Source organism: Garra rufa, chromosome 8 (assembly GCF_049309525.1).
Source record: "Garra rufa chromosome 8, GarRuf1.0, whole genome shotgun sequence".
Lineage (NCBI taxonomy): Eukaryota > Metazoa > Chordata > Actinopteri > Cypriniformes > Cyprinidae > Garra > Garra rufa.
In genome coordinates this window covers 48,259,920-48,277,854 of record NC_133368.1, presented here as the reverse complement: position 1 = coordinate 48,277,854, position 17,935 = coordinate 48,259,920, and positions in this window count along the sequence as shown.

The following is a 17,935-nucleotide window of genomic DNA, read 5'->3' as shown; positions in this document are numbered from 1 at the left end:
ATTCTGATTCATATATCTATTTTTTATTTTAGTTTCAGATTATTAAGTTTAAGTCAGTTTAAGTTTGTTTTTGTTTGTTTAGAAAAAACGAAAGTAGAAAGTTAAAAATAGTATTGTGTTGTAAAACATACTCTAACATATTTGTTTAAAAAATTACGTAATAATATTACTTTTTCCAAGTAACTAGTAAAGTAACGCATTACTTTTTAATTGACAAGAAAATATCTGAGTTACTTTCCCCCTCATTATTGATTAAAACCTCTTCTGAAATTCAATGCAAACCTGCAATAATTAAATATGTTAAATAATACAATTATCTTTTTATTATGTATTTAATCCCATTTTATTAACCAATGTCTTTGCTGCTGACCTTCGATGATCCAATTCATCCATATTGTTTTTGTTGTTTTTTGTTTGTTTAGAAAGACTGAAAGTAGAAAGTTAAAACAGTATTTTCTTGTAAAACATTCTCCAACATCTTTGTTTAAAGAAATCACTTAAAAAATCACTATTATATATATATATATTCATTTTTATATTTTTCATTTTGAAGTTTTAGTAATTTTGTTGTGTTTTTCTTTTTGTTTTATTTTTTCATATTTTTTTTAATTTTAGACTTAAAGTAATTTTGTTGTATATTTTGTTGTTTTTGTTTGTTTAGAAAGACTGAAAGTAGAAAGTAAAAAATAGCATTTTCTTGTCAAATATTCTCCAACATCTTTGTTTAAAAAAATCACTTAAATATATATATATATATATATATATATATATATATATATATTAATTTTTATATTTTTCATTTTGAAGTTTTAGTAATTTTGTTGTTTTTCTTTTATTTATTTTTTTATATATATTTTTTTAATTTTAGATTTAGTTTAAGTAATTTTGTTGTATGTTTTGTAATGTTTTTTTTTTTTACTTTTTTACAAAAATATGTCTATATAGTCTGTCTATATACATTTTAGTTTTTAGTAAATAAATAAATGTTTAATTATATATATATATAATTTTTTTTTATAAATTTTTATATTTTTCATTTTTCATTTTGAGGTTTTAGTAATTTTGTTCTGTTTTTGTTTTTATTTTTGTTTTATTTTTTTCATAAAACAAAAATAAAATTCTGATTCTGATTCATATATCTATTTTTGTTTTTAAATTTTAGTTTCAGATTATTTAGTTTAAGTCAGTTTAAGTTTGTTTTTGTTTGTTTAGAAAGACCGAAAGTAGAAAGTTAAAAATAGTATTTTCTTGTAAAACATACTCTAACATATTTGTTTAAAAAATCTGAGTTACTTTCCCCCTCATTTATTGATTAAAACCTCTTCTGAAATTCAATGCAAACCTGCAATAATTAAATATGTTAAATAATACAATTATCTTTTTATTATGTATTTAATCCCATTTTATTAACCAATGTCTTCGCTGCTGACCTTCGATGATCCAATTTATCCATACTCATAAGAAAAAATTAGATAATCTAGACAAGATAATCTAACATTTGTTTTTCTTTTTTATTGCTGAAGAGTTGACATTTTTTCCTCTGCGGTCTACAGTACAGAAGTGAATTTACTTTTCTCTAAGCCTGAGGCTTTTGGTGTAAAAAGGCTTTTACATTTGCCAAAAATATAACTTTTTATATTAAAAACAAACAAGCAAGCTCTGCCCAGATTTAAAAAGTAACGCAAAAAGTTTAATGGGTTGTCCCATTAAATTGTCAATACTGAAATAATTGGTGACATCTTTGTTTTTTGGGGGCATTATTTCATAAAACTCTGTTTAACGAAACAGTTGGAGACATTTTGATAGTGACATCTTTGTTTTTTTTGGCCGATATTCAATAAAACAGTCACAACCAAAACATTTGGTTACATCTTTTTATTTTTGGGTGTTATTCCATATAATTGTCACTACTGAAACACAATATTTAAAACTTTGACTTTGGAGCATAAAATAAAATAAATCACATAAATCATATTAACACTCCAGTCAAAAGAAAAATGCAGTCTGTTGTATAAAGTTGAAAGAAAACCAAAGCAAATCTTCAAGCATTTATCTAGTGCTTTCAAATGAACGCTTTTATTAATACATAAATAGAATGTATAAATGAAGAATTATGTATTAAACATACAAGCGCTGCTTTTCCCAGCTTTGCAACAAGTTCTTAAATGACCACTAATGCACACGGAAATCAATTAATGCAGTGAGATTGGCAATTTGTTTAGAGCATTATCTCTAAACACTGGGAATTAATAATGAAAAACCTTTTAGGAAAAGACAGAACTGTGAGAACAATGGCTGGCCAGCTTCTGCATTCTTGGAGGGACACACATGACTGCTTTTTTTCTGCATTGGTCAATGCCTCTACAAATCTGTTCTTGGAGCACACCACCAGAATCAACAAGATGGATGTAGGCACTGAAAGTAAGGCTGGACACCCATGATAAGAAGCCCATGGCTCAGAAAGAGGCAAAAAAGAGAAGCTGGCCCAAAGCCTGGACCAGTGGATGGAGCTCATGCTGCTTGCTTAAGAAATCACAATCATGTACAGAAGACAAAGAGTCAGACCAGAGCGAAATGGTATTTCATCGATGCTCATGCTGCTCTTTTCCTTGGAATAAAATAAAGACAGTATCAAGCTCCAAAAATGACAGAAAAAGAAAATGAGTATCATCTGTATACAAAGCGACCAACATTTGGATTTTGACCACTGAAAATGGATAACATTCAACAATCCAGACATTAAATCTCATTGAGATCCTCATATCTCAGGAACTGAATGATGTAGGGCCTTGAAAATTATTATTCCAAAAGAAAAGGTTATTAACAACTAGAATCTAAAATCAGATTGCAATATCTGTAATACTTCTTGAGTTATAGGCACGCAAACTTTGGTAAAAGAATATTTATGGCACTCAGACTGGTAAGTTCAATGCAGTTGTCTTGACAGAAAGAAACTAGATACATCTCCAGTTTTAACATTATTTGTTCCTCAGACATCCCTCTTTAAAATAAAAGAAGTTTCATATTTTTTTTAACTGATCCACATTTGGTTTTTGCCCGCTGAAAATGTGTACATTTTAACGATTTACTCCTGGAGCTATATTGAAGTTCCAATATCTCTGGAAGCGAGTCTCATAAGGCATTAAAAATAAAGATGCCAAAAGGAACGTTTATTAAGACCCAATATCTAAAAGGGCATTTAAATATCTTTAATACTTCTTGAGTTACAGGCATGCAAACTTTGGAGAAAAACTTTGGAGAAAAGTGCTGTTTCCCCATTTTTGAATGGTCACAACTGGCACATCCAATGCAACAAAAATGGCTAAAGTCAACATATTTTACTAATATAACTACCAATCTCTTTGCAAAAATAAGATAAAGATGCTGCCATCTTTTTGAAGTCATTTTTAACTCCCTGTAACTTGACTCTGAATTATAATATAAGTAGACATGTGCTGGTATTCGGTAATGCAATAAATCGCGGTAATGAATATGCACGATATCGTTATCGTGGGCACTTCAAAATACCGTGAAAAATAATAGATCAGAATTTATATTTATAGAACGCGCATTAGCTTATTTTCCATCAACCGCTTAAACAAACACGGTGTATATGCTGCGCGAAACACGTGCGCACTCTGAATGTAAACAATCCCCACATGTAGAAGCACTGTGCGCATGCGGCGCAGTGCGCACTCTAGTCTAATGTAAACAATCCTCACATGGAGAAGAAGCATGGCGGAAGGAGGAACACTGCCGACGATTTATCCCCCTTTTAAAAGCAGGGCTGCCAACTCTACGCATTCAGCGTGAGACTCACGCAATTTACACTTCTCACACACTCTCGCGCCACGCATCCATGTTCTCACACAGAGAAAAATCACGGAGCAAAGAGAACATGGAGACCGACAGACTACTAGAACAGAGCAGGTTACTTTTGATATGAAAACAATTCTCAGCTCTCAGGTTCTGTCCATTTTATTACAAAATTCAGACAATAAATACCGTTTTGGTGCTTGTAAATGTGACGTGACCGATCGCTGTAGGGCTTCAGTTCAAGTAAACCGATCATCTGTTACTTTTTATTTAAAGATACAGTACAACTTTACCGAAAGATATGCCTACATAATATCGATCAATCAGTGTTTTTCAACCACGGAAAGAGGTCAATAAAACTGCAGGTGAACAATTATGTCACAGAACGTTACATTTACCTTAGTTGACTAGAAAAAAAATAGCTATAGAGGAGTATTTTGCTAAATATATGCACTATATTACATTTGCATTATATTTTTACTTGTCATAATTGTTATTATAATGAAAACAAAATTGTATTTAATTTAATTTGTTAATTTTTAACCTTTAATAATACCAGCTGACAGGGCTCTCTGTATGTTTACAGCATTATGTGAGATATATTTTTTTTTCTTGAGAAAAATTTATATGTAGGCTATCTACTGTAGCCTACCTAATTTTTATCCAAAGAGTCCATATTGAATCAAGATTGAAATCAAATCCCAAGAATTGAAATCATGAAAATTGTGTAAAATTCTGTTTAGTTACCAAATGTTTTGACAATCGCAATTACACCTATTGTAATACAAGTTGTTTTTTTAATGCAAGTTGTTCCCTCCCCCACCACCACTCCTTTTCTCCTGAGCAATTAAAATATTGTGATAATACCGTATACCGTGATAAAAGCTCAATCAATTAATCGCAGCATGAAAATTTGATACCGGCACATGCCTAAATATAAGTCACTTCAAGACATTGAAACCACAAGTCCTATTTGGAAACAATCCAAAGCTTTGTTAATCCTTTGAAAAGCTGCTTACAAACAAACATTACTACACTTTTACTATAATAAAACCATTCTTGATTTTCTCTTAAGGGTTTTGTATTTGTGTATATTTTCTTTTTTTTTTTTCTTTGTTAATGGCTTAATGGTTTGCTGTTAAATAAAAAATCTTGACTTCGGAGTGCAGCTCACAAAACATTGAATTGAAATGACCCACTCCGAATCAAAAAACCTGCTCCGAAGTTCATCTAAATCAAATGATTCGCGATCCACTTTCAGAAGTCCCATCTGCTTAATGATTCATAAACTATGACTTCGGAGCGAATCGATTAATATGTGAAATGATTCGCGAACCCGCTTCGAATTTCCGTGAATCAAAAGAAAAAATTTGCGATATGCGCTACAAACTCCTGATCTGAATCAAATGATTCGCAATACACAATCCGATTCGAGCACTTCAAAACAGTGAATCATTTTGCGACACAATGGTTTAACTGATTCGGAGTTTCAAAAAGCTCCGTTTTGTCCATCACTATACCTTTTAAAATCATTACAAGTGATGTCAAAATTCTAAAATGAATGGCTCTTTTGATCTGATTTTTGCTGGTGAATCGCTTGAACTGAATGATCAAAGTCACGAGTTTGAATCAATCGGAGCAGTTCCATTGTAAATGACTCACTCAATTGAATCGGTTCATCTGTTCCTCCACGTCTTTTCCCGTCTTCAGCCATGTATGTTTACATATCACTGTCAGTACTACTACTGTCTTGGCTCGCTAGTTTTATGACATTAACTGAAATAAAAGAAAAAAGTATGATGTTTACAAATAAAACAGCGATTTTTTTTATTCGAAAGATAACATTCAACACAAATCTACGAACATATTCAGGTGAGTAAATCGGTTTACTGCTAACTGGTTACTGATAACACACTTAATATGACGATCTGCAGCTCAAAATACATGTTAGATGGAAATATTGTGCATTATGATCGAGTTTGTAGCTTAATTCACTATATTTGAAATAGCTAGTGACAGTTTAATAGGAAATCAGTTGAAAGCATCCAGGCATTTCATGCCATTGAAGTGAATGTTATGTTAATCAGTATATATATTGTAATAAATATTTTAGAAATTGTTGCATCTGATTGGATTAGTCTATAAAGAGTGATAGTCAATGTAAAAGCAATTTGGAGAAGCAGATGACCGTAAAAAAGCATAACAAAAATTTAAACCTTATTATTCAGCTGTGCATTGTGTTTTAAACACTTAAGCTACCTTATATGTTAACTTCTCAGGTATCCACAAATCCAGTTTTAAGTAGCATGGGTATATATTTGTAGCAATAGCCAAAAATGCATTCTATGGGTAAAAGTGATCGATTTTTCTTTTATGCCAAAAATCATTAGGATATTTCCTACCGTAAATATATCAAAACATAATTTTTGATTAATATGCATTGCTAAAAACTTAATTTGGCAATTTTTCTCAGTATTTAGATTCTTTTGCACACTCATATTCCAGATTTTTTAATTAGTTGTATCTCAGCCAAATATTGTCCTATCCTAACAAACCATACATCAATGGAAAGCGTATTTATTGATGTGTAAAATTAGAAAATATGACTGGTTTTGTGGTACAGTGTCACAATTTAGATGCGTCCTAAATTATAACAACAGAAGTTATATACAGTACACATACATTTAATTGCTTGATCAAAACTATTGCTATATCCTTAATGTGTCTTCATGTTAGTTAGGAGGCTGTCTCGGAAGGTAGCTGGCATTTTAGACAGTAAACAGTAAGAGATCTCTCTAGATATTGAAACAGGGTCTAAATAATAGAGTGGCAAATCTGAGGCCGCAACTGAGATGCGAATGATTTCATCTTATTTTCCACCCATTGTTTATGTAATCTAACACTTATTTGTGGATGCACATTGCGAGACCATTAGCAGAAGCAATTATCCGTCACCCATTAGTGCTCTTCTTCTTCTCTAGTAGGCTACAGACAGACATGAATGAGGGTCTCTGACACCCCGCACTCCCACAATCACTGTCAGGTAAGAAGAACCTGTCTTACATCCTCTCATTTTCTTTTAATGACCGTGACAGTGGAAGTGCAGAGGTGGAGATGTGTGCCGTCCTCCCCGCCGATCCCCCTCCCAGCAAATTTGAGCCACTTCAGGGCACTCAAAGGTGCTCTGCGGGGCTCCTTTAATGTCCACGAGCTGGAGCACGAATCATCAGGAGGTCCTGGATATGTCACGCTTGTCACCTTGCTTTAAGTGCGTCTGGCAAGCGTGGGTGCTGGATTAATATTATATAGCCTACGGAAAGACTGTCGTATCAGTTATGAAAGCGTCATAATCATCGTTGGCCGGTGAAAACCAGGGCAGATTTCTCATTTTATTCCACGCTCTGAGCGAACAGATAGCATCCTTGTTGTCTACATTCACGGTTCAATATGCTAGACATATAATATGGGATCGTTACCACTAAATAAGGACCTTGATGTGACACGGAGGACTCTCGTAACACGACTGTAAATCGATTCTGCTTATTAATAAATGGACATGAAATATTGATTTGAGTGTGGATGATTTCATTATGCGAGAAGAAAGAGAGTGTTGAATGTTAGCTATGAAGCTTCAATGAGACGATTTCACACAGAGTGCTTTCATGACACGTCGCCAATCATTTCCTGAAGAAAATGTGAGTGGTGCTTGCAGTGGCAAAACTCCGCCCTCGGTTGCTAGGGCCGTTGCTAGGGTACCCAGGGTGGTTGCTATGGTAATTAGGGTGTTTGCTAGGGTGTTGCTATGTGGTTGTTAGGGTTACCCGGGCTGGTTGCTAGGGTGTTGCTATGCGGTTGCTAGGGTACCCGGGGTGGTTGCTAGGGTGTTGCTATGTGGTTGCTAGGGTACCCGGGCTGGTTGCTAGGGTGTTGCTATGCGGTTGCTAGGGTACCCGGGGTGGTTGCTAGGGTGTTGCTATGTGGTTGCTAGGGTACCCGGGCTGTTTGCTAGGGTGTTGCTATGCGGTTGCTAGGGTACCCGGGGTGGTTGCAAGGGCCGTTGCTAGGGTACCCAGGGTGGTTGCTTGGGTGTTGCTATGCGGTTGCTAGGGTACCCGGGGTGGTTGCTAGGGTGTTGCTATGTGGTTGCTAGGGTACTCGGAGTGGTTGCTAGGGCCGTTGCTAGGGTACCCAGGGTGGTTGCTATGGTGTTGCTATGTGGTTGCTAGGGTACCCGGAGTGGTTGCTAGGGCCGTTGCTAGGGTAACCAGGGTGGTTGCTAGGGTACTTGGGGTGGTTGCTAGGATGTTCCTATGCGGTTGCTAGGGTAATTTTGGTGGCACTGAACGTAAACAATGCCAGTGAACTGAACGAAACTTGCTTTTACAATCAGTTGCGTGGGCAAATCTTTCACCTTCACACGAATTTCCCGATCATATGGAAGGCCATTTCGGACATAAAAAAATATTAAACATACCCCTAGCCAATTCTGACTTAAAGTTACTTTTATTCAACCAGCAAGTTATTTTTTTTTTTTATTAGTAATGACTCAGACGTCTCCCAGAAGATAGTAAGTCGATGTACAAGAGGCATGTCCAAAATTCCCTTCATACCCTTCTCAATAATCAACAGAAAAAGCCTTTATTGGCTATTACAGCAATCAAATGCTTCTATAATTGCTGACCAGCTTTTTCCATGTCTCCACTGGTATTTTTGCCCATTCGTCTTTAGCGATGAAGATGAGCTCCAACTCTTTCAGGTTGGAGGGTCTCCTTGCCATCACCCTGATCTTTAGCTCCCTCCACAGATTCTCAATTGGATTTAAGTCAGGACTCTGGCTGGGCCACTGCAAAATGTTAATGTTTTTGTTTTTTTGCTGCGTGTTTTGGGTCGTTGTCGTGCTGAAATGTCCACTGGTGCCCAAGACCAAGTTTCTCTGCAGACTGCCTGGTGTTGTTGTTGAGAATTTTGATGTATTGCTCCTTTTTCATGGTGCCGTTTACTGTGATTAGGTTCCCACCACCATGTTTGACAGTGGGGATGGTGTTCTTAGGGTTGAAGACTTCTAATTTTTTTTACACCAAATGAAGGCTACATCATCTGACCATAAAACAGAAGACCAGAAGTTTCTTCTTTGTCCAGACCAGATGAGTATTTGCAAAGGCCAAGCGGGCTTTTTTTTTGTGTGCCTTATCTGGAGAAGTGGTGTCCTCCTTGGTTTGCGTCCGTGGAACTCAGCGGTGTGCAGTGTCCATTGGACTGTCTGCCTTGAGATGTTGCCACCAGCAGAACCCAGATTCATCAGGATGACCTTGGTGCTGATCCTTGGTGATTCTTTTTTACCTCTCTCACTATCCTCCTGGCCAGCACAGGTGTCACTTTTGGCTTCCGACCACGTCCTCTGAGATTTTTCACAGTGCGGAACGTCTTGTATTTTTTAATAATACTTTGCACTGTAGCCACTGGAGCTTCAAAACATTTAGATATGGTCTTATAGCCCTTTCCTGACTTGTGAGCAGCCACAATGCACAGCCGCAGGTCCTCACTGAGCTCCTTTGTCTTAGCCATGACTGTCCACAAACCAACAGCAGAGTTTTTGTCTTGCAATTCTGACTTTATTTCTCAAAATTGTGACTTTATATCACTCAATTCTGAGAAAAAAAGTCAAAAATGTGAATATATCTCGCACTTCTAACCTTTTTTCTCATAATTGCATAATGCAAGCTTGCAATTCTGACTTTCTTCTCACAATTGTGAATTTTTATCTTGCAATTGTGAGTTATAAGTCAGAATTGTGAGATATAAACTGGCAATTCTGAGAACATATCAGTCTTTTTTGCCCATGAACTGGACTTTATATCTCGCAATTGCAAGTTTATCTCTTACAAAGTCAGAATTGTGAGTTTTTATCTTTTTATTTTTTGCATTTTTTTCAGAGAAAAAAAAGTCAAAATTGTGACTTTAAATCTCCCAATTCTCCCAATTTATTATTATTTTGTCAGTTAATTTCTAAAAATAGCAAGTTTATATCTCACAATTCTGAGAAGAAAGTCAAAAGTGCGAGATGTAAACTTGCAGTTGCATGAATATAATATAAACTCAAAATTCTATTTATTTTCTGTATTTTTTCCCCTCAAAACTGGGCTTTATAACTCACAATTGTGAGAAAAGAAATCAGAATTGACAGAATTTGTCTTATTATGTCTGAATTTTGAGATATAAACTTCCAATTATGAAAACAGACTTTTTTTTGGACTTTTTTAACTCATAATAGTGATTTTATGTCTCATAATTCTGAGAAAAAGTCAGAATTGCGAGATAAAAACTCATAACTGTAAGAAAAAAGTCAGAATTGTGTTTTTTGTTCTGACTTTATATCTCACACTTCTGACCTTTTTTCTCATAATTGCGAGTTAAGTCATCTTAAGCTTGCAATTGTGAGATATAAACTGGCGATTCTGAGAACATATCAGTCCTTTTAGCCTGCAAGTATATATCTTGCAAAAAATAAAAATACTTTTTTTCTTAGAATTGTATTTCTGAGAAAAAAAGTCAAAATTGTGACTTTAAATTCTCCTAATTTATTTCTCAGAATTGTGAGTTATTTTGTTTATTGTGGGTTTGTAAGTTTATATCTCGCAATTCTGAGAAGAAAGTCAAAACTGCGAGATGTAAACTTGCAATTGGGGGAAAAGTCAAAATTGTGAGATTAAAAGTTGGAATTAACTTTTTTTATGTTTAATTCAGTGGCAGAAAGAGGCTTCCATACATTGCAATGGTCGTATTAAAAATACTGGATTTCGTCCACGAAAATTTGCCTAAAACTGTAAATGTGACCGAGCCTTAACTATTTACAACACTGTATCAAACTATTAGCTAATGCCACATATAGCCTGTGCAAAACGCATATTTGTCAACTATGATTTTTAATAGGTCATGAACTTGTCACTGTAGTAAAAAGTCAGTGCACATCTCAAAATAACTGTTGTTTCATAAAAAAATAGAGCTACCCATAAAACTCAACCACTTTGAGAGAGAGAGAGAGAGAGAGAGAGAGAGAGAGAAATGTCCTGTCTAAGCATAATGCTAAATTGTCTGAACATTTGCTCAAGGCAGTGTGAGTTTGCTCACTTCTGACATGGACATTCTTAGACACTACATGCCAAAGTCAATTTGATTTCCTGTAGAGCCGCTCATGTTTCCCCACTGAGACAACAGCGGTGTGACTGAAACATGAACTGCTATCACAGAAGAGCATTTTAGAAAAAGCATCCCGTGATGAGAATTCCTCCTCATTAGTGTGATCGTGCGAAAACAGCGTTACGGGTGCAAAAAAAAAAACGTCTTTGAAATGCACTTCATACATCATTAAATCTAAATCAGTCGTGCTGCTTTTGGAACTTTGTGTCCTGGCTGTTTGTGGAAAAACAATAAATAATGAATAATAAATAAATAAATGAAGACACAGACCAGACAGCCTTCAAATTACTGAAGTGGATAAGGTCGTTTTTATATTTGAGATATCATATTTTATTTAAACAACTTTCTCAGTCATGGTAGCACAGAACTCATGTTAGTTTAAGATGATGAGGATGCAGCCAGAGAGAGACAGAAACATCTCTTCCGCAAATATGCAGTGAAATGCCTCTATTTTGATATGCATTTCTATTCCCATTTCCCAATTACCTTTTTTTTTTAAAATATTTTAAAGTTCGCTTTTTCATTTCTAAATTTAAAATGGAAAAGAAAACACCCTAGATGTTCACTGTAGCCTTGTAGTTTGTTTAAAACAAAGTGATGTGGGAGAAAAGCTGATATTAGAATAAACCATTTGAGAATAGCTCAGAAGGTGTGCTTTTCTCTTTTTTTAAGGTGTAGTGCATTTAAATCTTGCTGTACATACCGTTTAATATCTCAGTGGGTTAATTCATGGATTAGCCAAATGATTACTAGCAAACCCAAGCCTAAGCTTAATGAGTTATTAATGCCTACGCAGAGGATTTTGTGAAATTAGGCTGCAACTCTTAGACACCAGATGATATTAGTTTCATCCAACTCAGTACTTGTAAATTGCCTGGAGGCTGTGGAAATGTATTTTACACTTTGCATTTTAAATAAATGCAATGTAAATATTTATTTTCATGTGAAACTGAAGTAGGTGATTTCTGTGCCGCTTGCAATACTAAACAGGATTGCAAAAGTAAATATAGCTGCAAGCAGCTATTAATGAGCCAAGCACAATCAGAGGCAAAATAAGGAGCTAATGGCATGGAGTGGCAGACCAACTGCAACAAGGAGTAATTAAAGCCATATTAGGATTATTTTAGACAAAAAGGCTAGTGATATGACTTAATTGGATATCACTTTTGACCAATAGGTGGCACAGAAAGTTTGGTGTCAATATGTCAAAGCTTTGCAAAGATTCAACCTTAGACGTAGTCTGTCATCATGCCTCCAATTTGTTGTGTTGCTATTCAAAAACGGTTTGGTCTATCAACACGAAATCCATATCTTTTTGTCAGCACAGTCTGAAGACGATCTGATTTGATTTTGGTGAAAATCGGACCAAGGGTTGAGGAGAAGTTTGAAAAAATAGGTTTGTAAACCGATGTAAAGAAAAACTGTCTGACAGAATGTTTGGTTGACTATGGCATAAGTAGTATGTGTGTTGTCGACATGACCCAAAGAATATTTAGAGATAGGTTTTATTACAAAAGGCTAATGCAATCAAAAGTTATTAGCATTTTTGGAAATTTCATAATTAATGGTTAATGAATGGTTATCACTCTTGGCCAATAGTTGCCGCTGTTATCAAATTTATGTTGCGTGGTCAATGTGAGGTAGCATTTGATTCCAACAAATTTGTTGATGTGTTAAACAATAACCGTTCCATATATTGACACAAAATCCACAACTTTTGTCAGCATGGTCTGAAGATGATCCGAGTGTGATCAACAGTCTAGGAGGAGTTCGAAAAAGTAGGTTTTCAAAATGAACAAAAATGATGGACAGGAAGTTTGACTGACTATGGCAAAATTTGCATTGGTGTTCTAGGCATGACCCAAGGAACATATTAAGATAATTTAATCAAATGTTACCCAAAATGGCTGACATGGGAAAATTGGGTATGGTCCTCTGAATCTAAAGAGACCAGTTCAGTGATTTTTGGCCAAACCATTCAAAAGTAAATTCGTTCACATGTTATTCAAGAATGGTTTGACTAATCAACTTTCTTTCCACAAATTTTTACCATCATGGTGTGAAGTTGATCTGAACCAAATTTGGTGAAAATCAGACAAACCTTCTAGGAGGAGTTGGTATCGATGTTCTCGGCATGACCCAAGGAATATGTTAAGATCGCTTCCATTACAATAGTTCAATTTAATTAAATGTTATTAGCATTTTTTGAATTTTTAAATAACTTTTTGAGTACTGTCAGAGCATGGTGCGAACATAAACACAGAGTTTTGTAACGATACGCCAGTGCGTTCTTAAAATATAGCATTTTACGTCAAAATTCTAAATGGCCGACACCCAAAATGGCTCACATGAGACCAGTTCTGGGATTTTTGGCCAAACCATTCAGAAGTTATAAGCAAAAAAAGCAATTTTTCATATCTTCTGACCACTGGGTGGTGCTGCGCCAAAACTGAGCAAGTAGCCTCAGGTAATAGTTCTCATGACACACACCAAATTTGGCCTCAATACGTCAAACCGTTGAGGAGATATAGCCTCACATCCATTTTTGCGTGCTCTTTGGCAAATTCAGTCACGCGTTATTCGAGAATGGTTTGACTAAGCCACTTTCTTTCCACAACTTTTTACCATCATGGTCTGAAGATCATCTGAGCCAAATTTGGTGAAAATCAGATAAACCTTCTAGGAGGAGTTGGTATCGATGTTCTCGGCATGACCCAAGGAATATGTTAAGATCGCTTCCATTACAATAGTTCAATTTAATTAAATGTTATTAGCATTTTTTGAATTTTTAAATAACTTTTGGCCTCAAACTTTTTCAGTACTGTCAGAGCCTGGTGCGAACATAAACACAGAGTTTTGTAACGATACGCCAGTGCGTTCTTAAAATATAGCATTTTACGTCAAAATTCTAAATGGCCGACACCCAAAATGGCTGACATGGGAAAAATGGGTATGGTCCTTTGAATCTAAAGAGACCAGTTCTGGGATTTTTGGCCAAACCATTCAGAAGTTATAAGCAAAAAAAGCAATTTTTCATATCTTCTGACCACTGGGTGGTGCTGCGCCAAAACTGAGCAAGTCGCCTCAGGTAATAGTTCTCATGACACACACCAAATTTGGCCTCAATACATCAAACCGTTGAGGAGATATAGCCTCACATCCATTTTTGCGTGCTCTTTGGCAAATTCAGTCACGCGTTATTCGAGAATGGTTTGACTAAGCCACTTTCTTTCCACAACTTTTTACCATCATGGTCTGAAGATCATCTGAGCCAAATTTGGTGAAAATCAGACAAACCTTCTAGGAGGAGTTGGTATCGATGTTCTCGGCATGACCCAAGGAATATGTTAAGATTGCTTTCATTACAATAGTTCAATTTAATTAAATGTTATTAGCATTTTTTGAATTTTTAAATAACTTTTGGCCTCAAACTTTTTGAGTACTGTCAGAGCATGGTGCGAACATAAACACAGAGTTTTGTAACGATACGCCAGTGCGTTCTTAAAATATAGCATTTTACGTCAAAATTCTAAATGGCCGACACCCAAAATGGCTCACATGGGAAAAATGGGTATGGTCCTTTGAATCTAAAGAGACCAGTTCTGGGATTTTTGGCCAAACCATTCAGAAGTTATAAGCAAAAAAAGCAATTTTTCATATCTTCTGACCACTGGGTGGTGCTGCGCCAAAACTGAGCAAGTCGCCTCAGGTAATAGTTCTCATGACACACACCAAATTTGGCCTCAATACGTCAAACCGTTGAGGAGATATAGCCTCACATCCATTTTTGCGTGCTCTTTGGCAAATTCAGTCACGCGTTATTCGAGAATGGCTTGACTAAGCCACTTTCTTTCCACAACTTTTTACCATCATGGTCTGAAGATCATCTGAGCCAAATTTGGTGAAAATCAGATAAACCTTCTAGGAGGAGTTGGTATCGATGTTCTCGGCATGACCCAAGGAATATGTTAAGATTGCTTTCATTACAATAGTTCAATTTAATTAAATGTTATTAGCATTTTTTGAATTTTTAAATAACTTTTGGCCTCAAACTTTTTGAGTACTGTCAGAGCATGGTGCGAACATAAACACAGAGTTTTGTAACGATACGCCAGTGCGTTCTTAAAATATAGCATTTTACGTCAAAATTCTAAATGGCCGACACCCAAAATGGCTCACATGGGAAAAATGGGTATGGTCCTTTGAATCTAAAGAGACCAGTTCTGGGATTTTTGGCCAAACCATTCAGAAGTTATAAGCAAAAAAAAAGCAATTTTTCATATCTCCTGACCACTGGGTGGTGCTGCGCCAAAACTGAGCAAGTAGCCTCAGGTAATAGTTCTCATGACACACACCAAATTTGGCCTCAATACGTCAAACCGTTGAGGAGATATAGCCTCACATCCATTTTTGCGTGCTCTTTGGCAAATTCAGTCACGCGTTATTCGAGAATGGTTTGACTAAGCCACTTTCTTTCCACAACTTTTTACCATCATGGTCTGAAGATCATCTGAGCCAAATTTGGTGAAAATCAGATAAACCTTCTAGGAGGAGTTGGTATCGATGTTCTCGGCATGACCCAAGGAATATGTTAAGATTGCTTTCATTACAATAGTTCAATTTAATTAAATGTTATTAGCATTTTTTAAATTTTTTAATAACTTTTGGCCTCAAACTTTTTGAGTACTGTCAGAGCATGGTGCGAACATAAACACAGAGTTTTGTAACGACACGCCAGTGCGTTCTTAAAATATAGCATTTTACGTCAAAATTCTAAATGGCCGACACCCAAAATGGCTCACATGGGAAAAATGGGTATGGTCCTTTGAATCTAAAGAGACCAGTTCTGGGATTTTTGGCCAAACCATTCAGAAGTTATAAGCAAAAAAAAGCAATTTTTCATATCTTCTGACCACTGGGTGGTGCTGCGCCAAAACTGAGCAAGTAGCCTCAGGTAATAGTTCTCATGACACACACCAAATTTGGCCTCAATACGTCAAACCGTTGAGGAGATATAGCCTCACATCCATTTTTGCGTGCTCTTTGGCAAATTCAGTCACGCGTTATTCGAGAATGGTTTGACTAAGCCACTTTCTTTCCACAACTTTTTACCATCATGGTCTGAAGATCATCTGAGCCAAATTTGGTGAAAATCAGATAAACCTTCTAGGAGGAGTTGGTATCGATGTTCTCGGCATGACCCAAGGAATATGTTAAGATCGCTTCCATTACAATAGTTCAATTTAATTAAATGTTATTAGCATTTTTTGAATTTTTAAATAACTTTTGGCCTCAAACTTTTTGAGTACTGTCAGAGCATGGTGCGAACATAAACACAGAGTTTTGTAACGACACGCCAGTGCGTTCTTAAAATATAGCATTTTACGTCAAAATTCTAAATGGCCGACACCCAAAATGGCTCACATGGGAAAAATGGGTATGGTCCTTTGAATCTAAAGAGACCAGTTCTGGGATTTTTGGCCAAACCATTCAGAAGTTATAAGCAAAAAAAGCAATTTTTCATATCTTCTGACCACTGGGTGGTGCTGCGCCAAAACTGAGCAAGTAGCCTCAGGTAATAGTTCTCATGACACACACCAAATTTGGCCTCAATACGTCAAACCGTTGAGGAGATATAGCCTCACATCCATTTTTGCGTGCTCTTTGGCAAATTCAGTCACGCGTTATTCGAGAATGGTTTGACTAAGCCACTTTCTTTCCACAACTTTTTACCATCATGGTCTGAAGATCATCTGAGCCAAATTTGGTGAAAATCAGATAAACCTTCTAGGAGGAGTTGGTATCGATGTTCTCGGCATGACCCAAGGAATATGTTAAGATCGCTTCCATTACAATAGTTCAATTTAATTAAATGTTATTAGCATTTTTTGAATTTTTAAATAACTTTTGGCCACAAACTTTTTCAGTACTGTCAGGGCATGGTGCGAACATAAACACAGAGTTTTGTAACGATACGCCAGTGCGTTCTTAAAATATAGCATTTTATGTCAAAATTCTAAATGGCCGACACCCAAAATGGCTGACATGGGAAAAATGGGTATGGTCCTTTGAATCTAAAGAGACCAGTTCTGGGATTTTTGGCCAAACCATTCAGAAGTTATAAGCAAAAAAAGCAATTTTTCATATCTTCTGACCACTGGGTGGTGCTGCGCCAAAACTGAGCAAGTAGCCTCAGGTAATAGTTCTCATGACACACACCAAATTTGGCCTCAATACGTCAAACCGTTGAGGAGATATAGCCTCACATCCATTTTTGCGTGCTCTTTGGCAAATTCAGTCACGCGTTATTCGAGAATGGTTTGACTAAGCCACTTTCTTTCCACAACTTTTTACCATCATGGTCTGAAGTTGATCTGAACCAAATTTGGTGAAAATCAGACAAACCTTCTAGGAGGAGTTGGTATCGATGTTCTCGGCATGACCCAAGGAATATGTTAAGATCGCTTCCATTACAATAGTTCAATTTAATTAAATGTTATTAGCATTTTTTGAATTTTTAAATAACTTTTGGCCTCAAACTTTTTGAGTACTGTCAGAGCATGGTGCGAACATAAACACAGAGTTTTGTAACGACACGCCAGTGCGTTCTTAAAATATAGCATTTTACGTCAAAATTCTAAATGGCCGACACCCAAAATGGCTCACATGGGAAAAATGGGTATGGTCCTTTGAATCTAAAGAGACCAGTTCTGGGATTTTTGGCCAAACCATTCAGAAGTTATAAGCAAAAAAAGCAATTTTTCATATCTTCTGACCACGTGGTGGTGCTGCGCCAAAACTGAGCAAGTCGCCTCAGGTAATAGTTCTCATGACACACACCAAATTTGGCCTCAATACATCAAACCGTTGAGGAGATATAGCCTCACATCCATTTTTGCGTGCTCTTTGGCAAATTCAGTCA